Genomic DNA, 19543 nt, shown 5'->3' with positions numbered 1-19543 from the left:
CCCACGGATCATTCTCAAAGATAGACCATATGCTGGGTCACAAAGCAAGTCTCAACAAATCTATAAAGATTGAAATCATACTTCCTCAGATCATAAAGGAATGAAGTTGGAAATCAGTAATAGGGAGAGCGCCAGAAAATTCACAAATACATGGAGGCTCAACAACACACTCTCAAACAATCAGTGGGTCAAGGAACAAATTACAAGAGAAATCAGTAAATATCTCGAGGCAAATGAAAATGAAAACACAACATATCAAAATTTATGGGATGCAGCAAAGCAGTGCTAAGAGGGAAATTTATTGCCCTAAATGCCTATAAAAAAAAAGAAGAAAGGGCAAAAATACAAGAATTAACTGTCCATTTGGAAGAACTGGAGAAAGAACAGGAAATTAACCCCAAAGCAAGCAAAAGGAAAGAAATAACAAAGATTAGAGCACAAATAAATGAAATTGAGTACATGAAAACAATTGAGAAAATCAATAAAACCAGAAATTGGTTCTATGAGAAAATCAATAAGATTGATGGGCCCATAGCAAGATTGACAAAAAAGAAGAAGAAAGAGGATGCAAATAAATAAGATCAGAAATGGAAGAGGAGACATAACCACTGACCCCACAGAAATAAAGGAGGTAATAACAGGATACTATGAACAACTTTATGCCAATAAATACAACAATGGAGATGAAATGGACAACTTCCTAGAAAGGCATGAACAACCAACTTTGACTCAAGAAGAAATAGATGACCTCAACAAACCAATCACAATAAAGAAACTGAACCAGTCATTAAAAACCTTCCAAAAAAGAAAAGTCCAGGACCAGATGGCTCCACATGTGAATTCTACCAAACATTCCACAAAGAATTAGTACCAATCCTGCTCAAACTCTTCAAAAAAATTGAAGTGGAGGGAAAGCTACCTAATTCATTCTATGAAGCCAAAATCACCCTCATACCAAAACCAAGCAAAGATATTACAAAAAAAGAAAACTACAGACCAATCTCTCTAATGAATATAGATGTAAAATTCTAGCAAATAGAATCCAGCAACACATTAAAAGAATTATACATCATGACCAAGTCGGATTCATCCCAGGTATGCAAGGATGGTTCAACATAAGAAAATCAATTAATGTAATACACCATATCAACAAATCAGAGCAGAAAAATCACATGATCATCTCCACTGATACAGAGAACGCATTTGACAAAATTCAACAACCTTTCCTGTTGAAAACACTTCAAAGGATAGGAATACAAGGGAACTTCCTTAAAATGACAAAGGGAATATATGAAAAAACCCACAGCTAATATGATCCTCAATGGGGAAAAACTGAAAACTTTCCCCCTAAGATCAGGACCAAGACAAGGATGTCCATTATTACCACTGTTATTCAACATCGTGTTGGAGGATCTAGCCAGAGCAATTAGACAAGAAAAAGAAATACAAGGCATCAAAATTGGAAAGGAAGAAGTAAAACTATCACTGTTTGCAGATGATATGATACTATACGTCGAAAACCCTGAAAAATCCACAGCAAAACTACTAGAGCGAATAAATGAGTACAGCAAAGTAGCAGGTTACAAGATCAACATTCAAAAATCTGTAGCATTTCTATACACTAGCAATGAACAAGCTGAGGGGGAAATCAAGAAACGGATTCCATTTACAATTGCAACTAAAAGAATAAAATGCTTAGGAATAAATTTAACTAAAGAGACAAAAGACCTACACAAAGAAAACTACAAAAAACTGTTAAAAGAAATCACAGAAGACCTAAATGATGGAAGGGCATACCGTGTTCATGGATTGGAAGACTAAATATAGTTAAGATGTCAATCCTACCTAAATTGATTTACAGATTCAATGCAATACCAATCAAAATCCCAACAACTTATTTTTCAGAAATAGAAAAACCAATAAGCAAATTTATCTGGAAGGGCAGGGTGCCCCGAATCACTAAAAGTATCTTGAGGAAAAAAAAACGAAGCTGGAGGTCACACGCTGCCGGACTTTAAGGCATATTATGAGGCCACAGTGGTCAAAACAGCATGGTACTGCTATAAAGATAGATATATCGACCAATGGAATCGAATAGAGTGCTCAGATATAGACCCTCTCATCTATAGACATTTGATCTTTGATAAGGCAGTCAAGCCAATTCACCTGGGACAGAACAGTCTCTTCAATAAATGGTGCCTAGAGAACTGGATATCCACATGCAAAAGAATGAAAGAGCACCCGTATCTCACACTCTATACAAAAGTTAACTCAAAATGGATCAAAGATCTAAACACTAGGTCTAAGACCATAAAACAGTTAGAGGAAAATGTTGGGAGATATCTTATGAATCTTACAGTTGGAGGCGGTTTTATGGACCTTAAACCTAAAGCAAGAGCACTGAAGAAAGAAATAAATACATGGAAGCTCCTCAAAATTAAACACTTTTGTACATCAAAGAACTTCATCAAGAAAGTAGAAAGACAGCCTACACAATGGGAGACAATATTTGGAAATGACATATCAGATAAAGGTCTAGTATCCAGAATTTATAAAGAGATTGTTCAACTCAACAACAAAAAGACAGCCAACCCAATTACACAATGGGAAAAAGACTTGAACAGACACCTCTCAGAAGAGGAAATACAAATGGCCAAAAGGCACATGAGGAGACGGTCAACGACCCTGGCCATTAGAGAAATGCAAATCAAAACCACAATGAGGTACCATCTCACACCCACCAGAATGGCCATTATCAACAAAACAGAAAATGACAAGTGCTGGAGAGGATGCGGAGAAGGAGGCACACTTATCCACTGTTGGTGGGAATGTCAAATGGTACAACCACTGTGGAAGGCAGTTTGGCGGTTCCTCAAAAAGCTGAATTTAGAATTGCCATACGAACCAGCAATACCATTGCTAGGTATCTACTCAAAGGACTTAAGGGCAAAGACACAAACGGACATTTGCACACCAATGTTTATAGCAGCGTTATTTACAATTGCGAAGAGATGGAAACAGCCAAAATGTCCATCAACAGACGAGTGGCTAAACAAACTGTGGTATATACATACGATGGAATACTATGCAGCTTTAAGACAAAATAAACTTATGAAGCATGTAATAACATGGATGGTCCTAGAGAACATTATGCTGAGTGAGACTAGCCAAAAACTAAAGGACAAATACTGTATGGTCCAACTGATGTGAACCGACATTAGAGAATAAACTTGGAATATGTCATTGGTAATAGAGACCATCAGGAGATAGAAATAGGGTACGATAATGGGTGATTGGAGCTGAAGGGATACAGACTGTGCAACAAGAGTGGATACAAAAACTCAGAAATAGACAGCACAATACTACCTAATTGTAAGTAATTAGGTTAAAACACTGAATGAAGCTGCATCTGAGGTATAGTTTTGGTTTTTTTTCTTCTTTTTTTCTTTTTTTCTCTCTATTATCGTTTTATTTCTTTTTCTAAATCGATGCAAATGTACTAAGAAACAATGAATATGCATCTATGTGATGATATTAAGAATTACTGATTGTATATGTAGAATGGAATGATTTCTAAATGTTAATTTTTTTAATTAATTAAAAAAAAAAAAAAAAGAAGGCTGGTGACATTCAGGGTTTCTCACTCGGCTGGAAGGGCAAATGGCAAAGTCTGCTAGCTTTCTCTTCTGGTATCTTGTTTCATGAAGCTCCCTGGGAGGCGTTTTCCTTCTTCACCTCCAAGGGTCGCTGGCTGGTGGACTCTCTGCTTCATGGTTCTGCGGTGTTCTGTTGTCCTTCTTTGCTCTCTCAGAATCTCCAAAGGTCACTGACTGGTGGACTCTGTAGTTCTCTCAGTCTCATGGCTCTGCTTGGCTCTGCTGCAGCTTTCTGAAGCTTTCTCTAAAACACTTCTTCTTTTATAGGATTCCAGTAAACTAATCAAGACCCAAATGGAATCAAGTTTAATACTTGATTAGGATATTTGATAATCAACTGAGTCACATCTACATGGAGATAATTTGATTAAAGTTTCCATTATACAGTACTAAATAGGGATTAGAAGTAACTGTTGCTCCCGCAAAGTTGATTAGGATTAAAACACGGCTTTTCTAGGGTACATAAACCTTTTCATTTTCAAACTGGTACAATCTCACCTGACATAAAAAAAACAGGCATTTGACAAAATTCAGCATTCTTTCTTGAGAAAAACACTTTAAAAAATATGAGTAGAAGGAAACTTCCTCAACATGATAAAGGGCATATGTGACAAACCCAAAGCTAAATTATACTCAATGATGAAACCAAAAGCTTTCCTTCTAAGATCTGAAACAAGACAACTATGCTCACTGTCACCATTGTTATTCCAACATTGTCCTGGAAGATCTATCCAGAACAATTAGGCAAGTGGAAAAAAAAAAGGCACCCAAATTGGAAGGAAGTAGAACTTTCACTATGTGATGACATGATCCTATATACAGAAAGTATCCAAAAATCTACAACAAAGCTACTAGAGTTAATAAACGAATTCAGCAAAGTGGCGGGGTACAAGATCAACATGCAATAATCAGAAGTGTTTCTATACACTAGTAATGAGCAATGTGAGGAGGAAACCAAGAAAGAAATCCCATTTACAATAGCAACTAAAAGAACCAAATGTCTAGGATTAAACTTGACCAAGGATGTAAAGGGCTTGTACACAGAAAACTACAAAAAACACTGCTAGAAGAAATCAAAAATGGCCTAGATAAATGGAAGTACCTTCCATCTTCATGGATTATAAGACTGAATATTGTTAAGATGTCAGTTTTGCCCAAAATGATTTACAGACTCAAAGCAATTCCAACAGTCTAGACTGCAGAAATGGAAAAGGCAACTATCAAATTTATTTGGAAAGATAAGGGACTCTAAAAAGCAAAAAAAATCTTGAAAAACAGAAACAAAATTGGAGGACTCACACTTTCTGACTTTAGAGCATATTACAAAGCTACAGTGGTAAGACAGCATGTTACTAGCACAGTGACATATATATAGATCAACGGAATTTAACTGAGAGTTCAGAAATAGACCTTCATATCCAGGACCAATTGATTTTTTGTTTTTCAATTGATTTTTGACAAGGCTGCAAAGTCCACTAAATTGGGAAAGAACAGTCTTTTTAACAAATGATGCCAAGAAAACCGGATATTCATATGCAAAAGATATCCATATACAAAAATTAACACAAAATAGATCAAAGACCTAAATATAAAAGCCAGGATAATAAAACTCCTAGAAGAAAATGTACAGATGCATCTTTAGGGTCTTGTATTTAGGCAAAGTTTTCTTAGACTTTACACCCAAAGTACAAGCAACAAAAGAAAAAAAAACATAAATGGGACATGTAAATTTAAACTTTTGTGCATCAAAGGACTTTATCATGAAAGTGAAAAAACAACCTACTCAATGGAAGAAAATATTTGGAAACCACATATCTGAAAAGGGTTCAATATCCAGAATGTGTAATGATATCTGTTTTAGTTTGTTAGCTGCCAGAATGCAATATACCAGGAAAGGAATGGTTTTTTAAAAAGGGGAATTTAATAAGTTAAAAGTTAACAGTTCTAAGGCCATTGAAATGTTCCAATTAAAGCAAGTCTATAGAAATGTCCAATCTAAGGCATCCAGTGAAATATACCTTGATTCAAGGAGGCCAATGAAGCTCAGGGTTTCTCTCTTAAGTGGAAAGGCACATGGAGAGCACAGCATTATCTGCTAGCTTCCTCTCCAGGCCTCACGAAGCTACCCCAGGGGCATTCTCCTCATCTCTAAAGGTTGCTGGCTGGTGGACTCTGCTGCATGGCTCTCATCTTTCTGTCATCCTTCTCTGCTCTCTCAGAATCTCCAAAGGTCACTGCCTGGTAGACTCTGTGGTTCTCTCTGCCTCGTGGCTCTGCTGGGGCTTTCTCATCATTCTCAAAAGGCACTCTCTCCAAAAATGTCTCCTTTTTTAATAGGATCCCAGTAAACTAATCAATACCCACAAGAATGGGTGGAAACACGCCTCCATCTAATCAAGTTTAATACCCACAACTGATTGAGTCACATTTCTGTGGAGATAACTTACGTTTCCAACCCAGAGTACTGAATAGGGATTAGAAGAAACAGTTGCTCTCACAAGATTGATTAGGATGAAAAACATGGCTTTTCTAGGTACATAAATCCTTTCAAACCAGCACAACATTCTATAACTCAACAATGAAAAGAAAAACAATCTAATTTAAAAATAGCAAGAAACTTGAATAGACAGTTCTCCAGAGAAGATATAAAAATCGCTAAAAAGAGCAATGTGATGGTGGCTCAATGGCAGAGTTCTCACCTGTCATGCCAGAGACCCAAGTTTGATTCCCAGTGCCTGTCCATGTAAAAAAAAAAAAAAAACACACATGAAGAGGTGTTCAACATCATTAACTAATAGGAAAATACAAACCAAAACCACAATGAGATATTTCATACCCTCTGGAGTGGCTTCTACTAAAATAACAGAAAATTAACAAGCATTGGAGAGGATGTGGAGAAACAAAAACAGTCATCCATTGCTGCTGGGAAAATAAAATAGTATAGCCGCTGTGGAAGACAGTTTGGCAGTTCCTCAGGAAGCTAAGCATAAAATTACCATATGAACTGGCAATCTTGCTACTAGGTATATACCCAGAAGAAATGAAAGCAGGCATCTTATTGTGAGTGAAACTGACAGCACTATACCCAGTTCTCTGATTTCATACTCACCATGAAGGTTTCTGATACTCTCTCGTGTGCTCTTTCCCCCTCACACACATAAGACAAACTGATAAACAAAATTATGGCAAAACCTGAACTCTTGATTTTTTTTTTTTCTTTTAACATGGGCAGGCACTGGGAACCAAACCCAGGGCTCCGGCATGGCAGGTGAGAAATCTGCCACTGAGCCACTGTCACACCACCCTTGAACTCTTGATTTTAAGTGGTAAGTAAGCAAGTGTTCATTTTATCATTCTCTTAATTTTTCTATGTTTGAAAAATTTCAGAACAAAATTCAGAGAAATAATTACTATTAAAAACACGGGTCTTGGGCAGTGCAATGGTGGCTTAGTGGCAGAATTCTCACTTGCCATGCTGGGTTCGATTTCCGGGGCCTGCCCATGCCAAAATACGAAAAACAAAAACAAAACACCAGTCTTATAAAATGGGCAAGAATGTGCTATTTACATTAATTATATATGGAATCCAGAACAATATGAAGTATACATATAGAGGACATTTAACAACTTTACTATGCCATTAATTTGACCTGAAGCTAGCATACTACTAATTAAAAAAGCACTTCAGCAATAATTTTACTTGTAGGCCTATGAGTCACATAAGCACGTTAGCAACAATTTTACTTGTAGACCTGTGAGTCACATAGTTTTTGAGGATGGCCTAGATCAATGTTTCCCACACTTAGTGCATTAGAACCACTAGGGGAGCTTTAAAACTTGTAGATATCCAGGCCCCAAATACAGAAATTCTGAGGAAATAATACTTTTAAATCCTACATGTGATACTGATGTGGGTGGTTTGCACTTTGAGAAGTGCTAGTGTAGAGCAGTGGTTCTCAACTGGGGGTGAATGTAACCCTCCAGGGAACATCTGACAATGTCTGGAGGCATTTTCATTGTCACAACATGGGAAGGTGCTACTGGCATCCTGTGAGTAGAGGCCAGAGATGCTGCTAAACATCCTGCAAAGCACCAGACAGCTCCCCACAACAAAGAATTACCTGGCCCAATATGTTAGTAACAAAACTGAGAAACCCTAATCTGCATGTTCCTTTCCTTCAACAAACTGTAAAAAAGTTTAGCAGCCTCTTTTTTCCTCAATAAAGCAAGCAGAAGAAAACAGAAGAGATGAGGAAACCAAACTGAGACTACTAGAAACTAGAAACTCCGACTTATGTTGCTTTTTTCTTTTTTTTAATGACAGACCCTCTACCCACCAAGAATTAGGAGATCTATGTCACCTCTCTTGAATCTATGTCACTCAAGACTTGTAACTGCTTTGACTAACAGTATAGTAGATGGGATACTATACTATTTCTGGAACTAGGTCAGAAATGGCCATCAGCTTCCATCCAGCTCTCTTGGAATACTCAGAATTCAGCTAATATGAGAAGTTCAAGCCAGATGGAGAACCATACCTGTTGTTAGTCCCTTTGAACATTACATATATGAAGAAGCAATCTTGGTAGGTGATCCACCAGCCCCAGCTGAGTAACCAGGATATTGAGAAGCAGAGAAGAGCCATTACTCCTGTGTACTGTCTGAATTCCTGACTCACAGAATCTGTAAGCATAATAAAATGGTTCTTGTTTTAGATAATACTAGCTAGAACATCTCACTTTCTGCCATTTAATTCTTAAAACAATGAAAGAAAATTATTTTAATCCCCTGGGAAGGATTAAGTGGCTTGCCCAAGGTTACACAGGCAAAAGTAATAAAGTAGCACTTGAATCCAGATCTGTCTAATCTTATAGATGGTACCATCTCCACTACATCATAATGAAATTACTTCTACTTCCGCATGCTGAAAGTATTCTTACTGATGGTTCTTTTCAAAGTCAACTACTAAAACAACCTTTAAATTAATGGAAGATATCACTGAAAAAGAGACACCTCTATTTGTGAAATTTTATATATCTTCAATCTGATCCAATGCATTCTCCTTTTTCTTTACTCAATCTGCCCCTCAATAAACCACCACCAAATCTGAAGGACAAAAGAAACCACAATCACACACACTGAGGGGTGTTTTATATTAAGGGCAGAAAGAATAACTCATGGATCCTACACCTTTGTAATATTAATGAAGGATTACAGGTGGACTGAGAATCAGTATCAGTGTTGTATCGTTTTATTTTGTTTTCTAACCTTTTCCATTAACTTAAGACAATGTTCAATGGAACTTAGTGCAAAATGTGCAAATGAATGGGCAAAGTGGCAAAAATAAGGCAACCCCCCAATTCAACCAATTACCAAGCTCTCAAAATATAAATATTTATGTTACCATGCTACTCTTATATAGAATTTAGAAAAGAAAAAAAATTCAGTCTTAATTAAGCATGTTATTATTATTAGCAAAAATACCTGGTAAGCCATTGATTCATTATAAATGTTAACATCTTATATTTTGCACTGACAATGCAAGTCATTTCACTTCATCTTTCTGAGTCTCAATTTCTTCAACTGTAAAACGATAGAACTTTTGATGCTCTTTAATTTACATGGTCCTATACAGTAACCATGACGGATATTATTACTGAGTGCTTGAAATGTGGTTTGTTACTTTGCAAGCTGCCAGAATGCTACATACCAGAATTGGAATGGCTTTTATAAAGAGGAATTTAATGAGTTATACGTTTATAGTTCTAAGCCTATAAAAATGTTCAAACTAAGGCATCCAGGGAAAGATACCTTAACTCAAGAAAGGTCGATGCATCAGGAACACCTCTGTCAGCTGGGTAGTCATGTGGCTGGCATCTACTGGTCCCTTGCTCCTGGGCTCCATTGCTTTCAGACTCTGCTCCTGTGGGGGTTCCTCACTTTGCTTCTCTGGTGCTGACTTATCTCTTGGGTTCTGGCTTGCTTAACATCTCATGGTGTCATCTGCTGGGCTCCAAGCATCTGTGTCAGCTCTCTCTCTGCTGGTCCTGTTGTTTCTGTAGGCTTTGACTCTCTCCAAAATGTTTCCTCTTTCAAAGGACTCCAGTGATCATGACTCACCTAGAATTGGTGGAGTTACATCTCCATCTAATTAAAGAGTTATACCCACAATTGAACATGCCACATCTCCATGGAGATAATCTAATCAAACATTTCTGACCTACAGTATTGAATCATGATTTAAAAAAAAGGTTGCCCCCACAAGACTGAATCAGGATTGAAACATGGCTTTTCTAAGTGATCAGACATTGAGTAGAGACATGAATAAAGCTGATCTGGACAGGACTAAGATACAACAGAAGACTAGGTAAAGGATACTATCATCCATGTTTTAAACTTCAGCCTCTGTGTGAGACTAAAGGGAGAGATGTTCATTTGGTATAAAATTTATATCTTGGGTAGTGCATTTCCTAATTTAACTTGTATGGTCAGTTTAGTTAACACTGTAAGTACATGGAATCTTGAATAGGGTATAAGATTTTGTTGGTTTGTCCAGGTTAGTGTGGTACCCTGATAAATTCCAGTAATTAAAGAAGTATTTGCAAAGCCCCCTTGGGGGGACAGGAAGAAAGGGGGAAATATTTAACTTCCCCATTTGGAGAATTTCTGATATTCTCACAAGCAGTGAGGACAACCAAATCAACAGGCCGAGCCCTCAATCTTGGAGTTCTCCCATATGAAACTTATCCCTGCAAAAGATAGGCTAAGCCTACTTAAAATTATACCTAAGAGTCACCCCCAGAGATTCACTGCTCGGATGTGGTCCCTCTCTCTAAGCAAACACGCCAAGTGAAATCACTGCCTTCCCTCCCTACATGGGATATGACTCCCAAAGACGTAAACCTCCCTAGCAACGTGGGGTAGAAATCCTGGGATGCGCGGGAACCCAGGATCAAGGGACTGAGAAAACCTTCTTGACCAAAAGAGGAAACAGAGAAATGAGAAAAAATGAAGTGTCAGTGGCTGAGAGATTTCAAACAGAGTCGAGAGGTTATCCTGGAGGTTACTCTTCCGTATTACATAGATATCCCCTTTTTAGTTTATGGTGTATTGGAGTGGCTGGAGGAAAGTACCTGAACTGTAGAGCTGTGTTCCAATAGCCTTGTTTCTTGAAGATGATTGTATAATGATAGAGCTTTTACAATGTGACTGTGTGACTGTGAAAATCTTGTGTCTGATGCTCCTTTTTACTAGGGTATGAACAGATGAGTAAAAATATGGGTAAAAAATTAACAAATAATAGGGGGAACAAAGGTTAAAATAAGTTGAGTAGATGGAAATACTAGTGGTCAATGAGAGGGAAGGGTAAGGGGTATGGTATGTATGAGTTTTTTCTTTTTTACTTCTTTTTCTGGAGTGATACAAATGTTCAAAAAATTGATCATGGCAATGAATACACAACTATATGATAATACTGTGAGCCAATGATTGTTCCCATGTATGGAATGTTTGTATGTTAAGAACATTTGCGTGTTTGTATGTTGTTTTATTAATAAAAATATTTTTAAAAAAAACATGGCTTTTCCAGAGTACATAATACTTTCAAACTAGTGCAAAGAGGGAAGAGGGTAAAACTAGAAAGAGCAGTAGAAGGCTGGGGAAAAGACATAAACAAATACAACACATAAGCCTTGACTCAATCACAGATTTTAAAAAAAGATAAAAGATACTATTCGGACAACTGGAGAAATCTGAATATGGAATGTATTTTAGAAAATAATATTGTGTCAGTACCACCTTTCCTGAACGTGATCGTGTGTCTTTTTGTAGGAGAATGTTTTTGTTCTGAGCAGAATGTTTGCATGCTGAAATATTTAGGTGTCCTATAATCGTGATATCGGTAATTCTCAAGTGGTACAGAAATTAAAAATTATTGACAGAGAAAGGAAAAAAAAAGCAAAGTGGCAAAACTTTTTAGTAATTTGCGAATGTATCTGAAAGGCATATGGGTGTCCAATGTACTATTTTTTACAATTTTCATAGGTTTGAAATTTTTCAAAATAAAAAGACTTAAGGAAATAGTAAAAAAATATATTCCTTTCAAATTTCGTTTTTAGATTTAACAAAATCAGAATCAGTAAAACCAGTGTTATCCAAAATCATTAAACAATGAGCTACTCCCAGAACATTTTCTGGAGAGTTCACAATTCTTTATACTTATTCTTTTTCATGGAATGTTCTCAAATGAAAAGTCTGCTTCTCTTAAATTACAATACAATGCTTTGCATGTAACTATAAATGAAATGCTGGTAGTATAAGATACTGAACTGAATAACTTAGCTTGTTGGTATAATTCTATATAACAATGAAGGTTCCCCAAGTCTCCTGAAGTAAACTAGGCAATATACCAGAACAGGCCGCATTCCCTTAGGAAAGTGCTACTGAAACCATGTGACACTGTGTAGAAGGAAAAAAAAAATCAAACATGGCAATAGTTTTGTTCTAAAACTTATCTCTTTATATTTACATGTACCAAATGCACGTATATAGTAGTTACTATGCATTAATTTATTAAGAAGCTTTTTATGAAATAGTATGCTATAACAAAAAAGTATCCCAAGAAATCCTGTGCAAAATCAATCATTTGACATGAATGCATTTGACCTGCATGTACACTGATTCATTGATAACAGGCAACATTTTTCATATGTCCTTTAGGGATTTGGATATCTTCTAACCAATTGTTACTGACCTGCAAAAATTGCTGAATTACAATGCCAAAATAGACTTTATATTCATTATTAACTGTATGGTAAACATAGTTTTCTAATTTCTCCTATTTCTTACATCAAATATATTCATCTGAGGTTTTTCTTTTTTATTCTTTTATAGCTCATTATATCCTACTTACATAGTATAGTTAGGATTTTACATAGCTTGTATTTTAATTCTTTGGTTCTTTGCTATTTCTTTTAACCCACAGCATTATTTCAATAAACGTTATAATACCAACCTAAAAAAAAAAAAGAGCGTAGTGTATGTGTGTGACAGAGAGAGAGAGAGAGAGAGAGACCCACTGAGGTCCACAGAGTTCCTTAAACTTGTGTCCTCGAAGCAACTGTGTATCCATGAGTACAGATAAACAGCTCCTAGTTGCTAGACACTACTAGATACTGGAGATATAAACATGAGTTCTACATCTCTGCCTTTAAGGAACTCACTTTAGTTGGGGAAAGAAATTTATAAATAATTTAGTGAAAGGTCATGCTAGAACAGATAAAAATAATTTTAGGGAGCCATAGAACCACTGTCTCTTTTTCCTATCTATAGCTTATTACGTACATATTAGAAACAAACTTTAGTAGTTAACTTCTCTCTCTCTCTCTCTCCCTCCCTCCCTCCCTCCCTTCCTCCCTCTCTCTCTCTCTCTCTCTCTCTCTCTCTCTCTCTCCCTCTCTCCCTCTCTCCTCCCACCCCTTACCCCCCCAACTCTCCCTGTTGTGTGTGGCATCATCTTTTAGCCTTGATGCTCCCTTCTTCTCCACCAGCAATTATTTTGCTTTCTTAGCAATTATTAGGCTAAGAACTTTCTGAACAACAACAAAAAAAAATTTGCTGGTCTTTCACAATAACAATCAAAATCCCAAAACTTACTTTTCAGAAATAGAAAAACCAACAACCAAATTTATCTGGAAGGGCAGCGTGCCCCAAATTGCTACAAGTATCTTGAGGGAAAAAAAAGAAGCTGGAGGTCTCACGCTGCCTGACTTTAAGGCATATTATGAAGCCACAGTGGTCAAAACAGCATGGTACTGGCATAAAGATAGATATATTGACCAATGGAATCAAACAGAATGTTCAGATATAGACCCTCTCATCTATGGACATTTGATCTTGATAAGGCAGTCAAGCCACCTCACCTGGGACAGAACACTCTCTTCAATAAATGGTGCCTATAGAACTGGATATCCATATGCAAAAGAACGAAAGAGGACCCGTATCTCACACCCTATACAAAAGTTAACTCAAAATGGATCAAAGATCTAAACATTAGGTCTAAGACCATAAAACAGTTAGAGGAAAATATAGGGAAATATCTTATAAATCTTATAACTGGAGGCAGTTTTATAGACCTTACACCTAAAGCAAGAGCACTGAAGAAAGAAAGAAAGAAATGGGAACTCCTCAAAATGAAACACTTTTGTACACCAAAGAACTTCATCAAGAAAGTAAAAAGACAGCCTACACAATGGGAGACAATATTTGGAAATGACATATCAGATAAAGGTCTAATATTCAGAATTTATAAAGAGATTGTTCAACTCAACAACAAAAAGACAGCCAATCCAATTACAAAATGGGGAAAAGACTTGAACAGACACTTCTCAGAAGAGGAAATACAAATGCCCAAAAGGCACATGAGGAGATGTTCAACAACCCTGGCCATTAGAGAAATGCAAATCAAAACCACAATGAGATATCATCTCACACCCACCAGAATGGCCATTATCAACAAAACAAAAAATGAAAAGTGCTAGAGAGGATGTGGAGAAAGAGGCACACTTATTCACTGCTGGTGGGAACGTCAAATGATGCAACCGCTGTGGAAGGCAGTTTGGCTGAATATAGAATTGCCATATGACCCAGCAATACCATTGCTAGGTATCTACTCAGAGGACATAAGGGCAAAGACACAAACGGACATTTGCACACCAATGTTTATAACAGCATCATTTACAATTGCAAGGAGATGGAAACAGCCAAAATGTCCATCAACAGAGGAGTGGCTAAACAAATTGTGGTATATACATACGATGGAATATTATGCAGCTTTAAGACAGAATAAACTTGTGAAGTATGTAACAACATGGATGGACCTTGAGAACATTATGCTGAGTGAGTCTAGCCAAAAACTAAAGGACAAATACTGTATGGTCTCACTGATATGAACTGACATTAGTGAATAAACTTGGAATATTTCGTTGGTAACAGAGACCATCAGGAGATAGAAATAGGGTAAGATATTGGGTAATTGGAGCTGAAGGGATACAGACTGTGCAACAGGACTGGATACAAAAACTCAGAAATGGACAGCACAATACTACCTAACTGTAGTACAATTGTGTTAAAATACAGAATGAAGTTTCATGTGAGAATGACAGAGGGAGGAGGGCTGACATAAATGAAATCAGAAAGAAAGATAGATGTTAAAGATTGAGATGGTATAAGCTAGTAATGCCTCGAGTGTATAATAATTGTGACTACATGTACAAATTTTAAAAATGTTTTTGCATGAGGAAGAACAAAGGAATGTCACTGCAGGGTGCTGAAAATAGATGGTAATTAATATTTTAAAATGTCACCTTATGTGTGAAACTAAAGCAAAAAATGTTTGTTACAAAATTTATATTTTGACTAGTGCATTTCCTAATATAACTTACATAGATAGTTTGACTGAACACCATAAGTACTTGGAATCTCAGGTAGGACATGAGATTTTGTTGGTTTGTCCAGAGTGATGCCTCGATGAATCCCAGAGTGATTCGATCAGTGAGTGGAAAAATATTTGCAAAGCCCCCTTCGGGTAATGGTGAGAACGGGGAGAAATGCAACTTCCCCACGTTGAATTCTTGATATTCTCACAAGCAGTGTGGACAACCAGAGCTATAGGCTGAGCCCCCAGTCTTGGGGTTTGTTCCTATGAAACTTAACCCCACAAAGGATAGGTCAAGCCTCCTTAAAATTTAGGCCTAAGAGTCACCCTCAAGAGAGCCTCTTTTGTTGCTCAGATGTGGCCTCTCTCTCCAGCCAACACAACAAGCAATCTCACCACCCTCCCCCTGTCTACGTGGGATGTGACTCCCAGGGGTGTGGACCTTCCTGGCAACATGGGACAGAAATCCTGGAATGAGCTGAGACTCAGCATCAAGGGATTGAGAAGAACCCTAGAATGAGTTGAGACTTAGCATCAAGGGATTGAGAAAACCTTCTTGACCACAAGAGGGAAGAGTGAAATGAGACAAAGTGTTAGTGGCTGAGAGATTCCAAACAGAGTAGAGAGGGTGTCTTGGAGGTTATTCTTATGCATCAAGTAGATATCATCTTGTTATTCAAGATGCAATGGAGAGGCTGGAGGGAACTGCCTGAAAATGTAGAGCTGTGTTCCAGTAGCCATGTCTCTTGAGGATGACTGAATAATGATATACTGTCACAATGTGACTATGTGATGGTGAAAACCTTGTGTCCGATGCTCCTTTTATCTATCTTGTCAAGAAACGAGTAGAACATATGGAATAAAAATAAATAATAGGGGGAACAAATGGTAAAATAAATCTAGTCTGAAATGCTAGTGATAAATGAAAAGTGAGGGGTAAGTGGTATGGTATGTATAATCTTTTTTTTCCTATTATTGTTTTATTTCTTTTTCTGTTGTCTTTTTATATCTTTTTCTGAATTGATGCAAATGTTCCAAGAAATGATGAATATGCAACTATGTGATGATATTGAGAATTACTGAATATATATGTAGAATGGAATTAAATGTTAATGTTTTTGCTTGTTTGTTCTTAATTTTTAATTAATAAACAAATTTTTAAAAAGAGAATATTTATTAAAGAAACTATCCAAACAAAATGAACTTGGAAAAACATCATGTAACATTTCTAACAAAGATTGAAGTGGTAAAGGTTGAGATAGGAATACAAAATCAATAAATTGGGCATAGGATCTACAAAAAGATTGAGAATGCCAATTTTTAAGTATGTATTTCATTCATGTTTAAGAAGAGATACCATATTCTTATCTCCTTCTCTCCTTACAAACTTTCTAAGTTCAGTAAACTCAGTTAAGTTACAAAGCATGTTTTGGTATCATGTAAGAGACAGAATGTCAGAAATGACTTCTCTCTCTTTAAAGGCTTTGGAAATATTATGTACTAAAGATTATGTACTTTAGAAAAGCATTTTTGGAGGACTAATTTCATAAGACATTATGAAAAAAGTGTTTAAAATATGCAAGAAGCACTGAGATAAAATTCGGCATACTAAATTAATTCTTTTCATAAAACGCATTTTCTGTATCTTCTCCAAAGCAATACAATGATTTGTAGGTGTTCAGGGCTTTTATCCTTCCTTTAGAAGGCAACTATTTCATATAAGCAGTTTTCTTTGCTAACGGAACACAAACAATAAGAGTTTATAGCACCAACAAGTTTAATGTGGTTTCAAACTGCAGATTGAGACTCAATGGCTAAGAAATCAGCTTACTGGGTCAAAACCAGGGCTGCTGTCATTTTTTCTTCCATGATAAAATAGAAACTATCAAGAAAATAACCACTCCATGAAGTCCAAACACTTGCGATACCACCACGCAAAAATTTTATGTCTGTAATGTCTTTTCATGAGTCCTTGTAGTCTCGTGAAAATGAATTGCCAATCATTCACAAATACTATTAAATTATAAACAGAGAAGGGGTTCTACAAAGACGGCAAAAGTGTAAAAATACAAATTATCATTACACATGAGAAGCAATACTGCATAATATATTAAGACTGTGGGCTTAGGAACCAACCTGTTTGTCTTTCTTCGTTTGCTTTCTAATATTTATCGTGGTAACATATATATAATATAAAATTTCCCATTTTAACCATGTTCAAGTATACAAGATTGTGCTATCAGCACCACCATTCATTACCAATACTTTCCTATCACTCCAAATTGAATGCCTATACCCATTAAGCAATAACTTCCCAATCTGGTACTATGTAATCTAGTTTCTTTTCTACAAATCTGTATATTCCAGCTACTCCATTTGCATGAAGTCATATAATATTTGTCCTTTTGTGTCTACCTTATTTCACTCAACATGACATCTTCAGGGTTCATCCATGCTGTTAGATGTATCAGAACGTCATTCTTTTTATGGCTAAGTAATATTCCACTTATGTATACACTACATTTTATTTATTCATTCATCCATTAATGAACACCTGGGTTCCTTTCACCTTTTGGCTACTGTGAATAATGCTACTATGAACACTGGTTTACAAATATCTGATTGATTCCTGCTTTCAATTCTTGGGGGTATATACCTGGAAGCAGGACCGCCAGACCACACAGTAATTCTGTACTTAACTTTCTGAGGAACCACCAAATTGTATTCCACAGTAGCTGCACATTCCCACCAACAACACACAAGGGTTTCTATTTCTCTGCATCCTCACCAACGCTTACTATGTTACAGTTTTTATACAATACTCATTTCAGTGGGTGTGAAGTGGAGAATTAGATTATTTTATGGTTCAAATCCTTACCACATGATATGACCTTGTATAAATTACCAAACCTCTCTGTGCGTCAACTCATCTAGAAAATGAGTTTTTATGAGCATTAAATGAGATCATACAGAGAAGTCTTCATCATGGAGATCAGAAATGAGGTAGAGAGAGAGAGAGAGCGCGCACGCGTGCAGGGATACAGATCAGGTAGGGTCTTGTTACCCATGGTAAAAACTTTTAGCTTCTACTCTAAGTAAGATAGGAAGCCATTAAAGGATTTTGAGCAAAGGGATATGGTCATATACTTGACATTACCACTGGCTGAGTTTTCAACTTGAAATATTTTCTATTAATATGCTAAATGCAAAAAAAATATGACTCAAGCATGCACTTATGCTAATAGAAAATTAGTTAATATCTAAAGAGATTATAAATTGGTAAGGAAAAAAATTAAGATTCTAACAGACAAATGAAAAAAAATAATTTGAACAACAGACAGAAGAAATGAAATTAGTAAATAAATCAGAAAAAAATTCATTACCACTCAAAAGCAACTAAAATTAAAAGAAATTAGAACTTTCCACCCATTGCTAGGGCAGTTGTTAGTACTGAATTTTGATTCAGGTCTACAATCCCTTTTCTGAAACCACTGGGGCCAGAGTGTTTTGAATTTCAGAATATTTGAACTACAGAGAGATAATATGGCACAAATACCTTATATTAATAACATTCTTGTATGGATGTCAGACAGTACTTGGCATTCAATCATATTGCTATTTAAACTTTCTTTAGAGAACTTTAAGAATGTTCATTGTATGTGGAATAAATGAGAACTAAATGGCCTTATATCAGATCAAATTTTACTTGAAACTGGTTACAAAAACTTGTTTTTCAAGGTCTGGGAATTTCAGAATTGCATACAAGGAACTGTTGACTATACATTTTTTTCTAGAAGCAATATGTAAAAGGATCAAAATCATAAAAATAACCACATGCAAGGTGAGTCACAATATCAGAATCACCTGGGGGAGTTCTTTAAATCACAAAACCTTTCCCAGTGAAAAGCCCTTGTTTCCCTAGCAGCTTCTGTGGCCACTGTAAGTGAACTGTATGGATTGAGTTTGAAAAGGTAGGGTAAATTGGAAATATAAATGAACCATGTATAGAGATTTTTTAATTCCAATGTAAATAAAACAATTTGGAAATTCTTGGAGTTCATGATAATGATATTTTACTTCCACGAATAAGAAATATCTGAAAAAGAATATCATCACTACTTTAAAATTGCTACTTCTCAAATAATTTTAACCTCCTTGGAAAACTCATTTATTTCATTCGCTTAAAGTTTAGTCAAGATTCAGTTAGCACATGTTATGTGCAAGCTACAGTGCTAATTAATATGGGAATATAAGGAGTTAAAATTGGAGAGATAGATGGGGGCTGATCAAGAATTTTGATTTTATCCTACAAGCAAATGAAGTAATGAGAAATTCTGAGCAGAGGTGTGATATGATCAAATGCACATGCCACATCACACTGGCTACACCACTGAGAAAGATTTAAAAAGGCAACAACAATGTTGGATGCATTTTAAGGAGACGATTGAAAAAG

General features: G+C 36.3%; 1 protein-coding gene and 1 long non-coding RNA gene across 2 annotated transcripts in view; both read right to left on the bottom strand.

The window, feature by feature from the left end:
- Nucleotides 1–19543, bottom strand: part of PTPN4 (protein tyrosine phosphatase non-receptor type 4) — a 363873-nt gene that overhangs the window by 303641 nt on the left and 40689 nt on the right.
- LOC143677543 (uncharacterized) lies at nucleotides 6355–12785 on the bottom strand. The gene is made up of 3 exons (XR_013172662.1): nucleotides 9468–12785; nucleotides 8195–8339; nucleotides 6355–6391 (listed from the first exon to the last, which is right to left on the bottom strand). It is a non-coding gene; the product is annotated as an uncharacterized LOC143677543 (long non-coding RNA).

The sequence above is a fragment of the Tamandua tetradactyla genome, chromosome 3 (assembly GCF_023851605.1).
Source record: "Tamandua tetradactyla isolate mTamTet1 chromosome 3, mTamTet1.pri, whole genome shotgun sequence".
NCBI lineage: Eukaryota > Metazoa > Chordata > Mammalia > Pilosa > Myrmecophagidae > Tamandua > Tamandua tetradactyla.
Note: the sequence above shows the minus strand (reverse complement) of the source record. Positions and strands in the feature narration are given on the sequence as shown.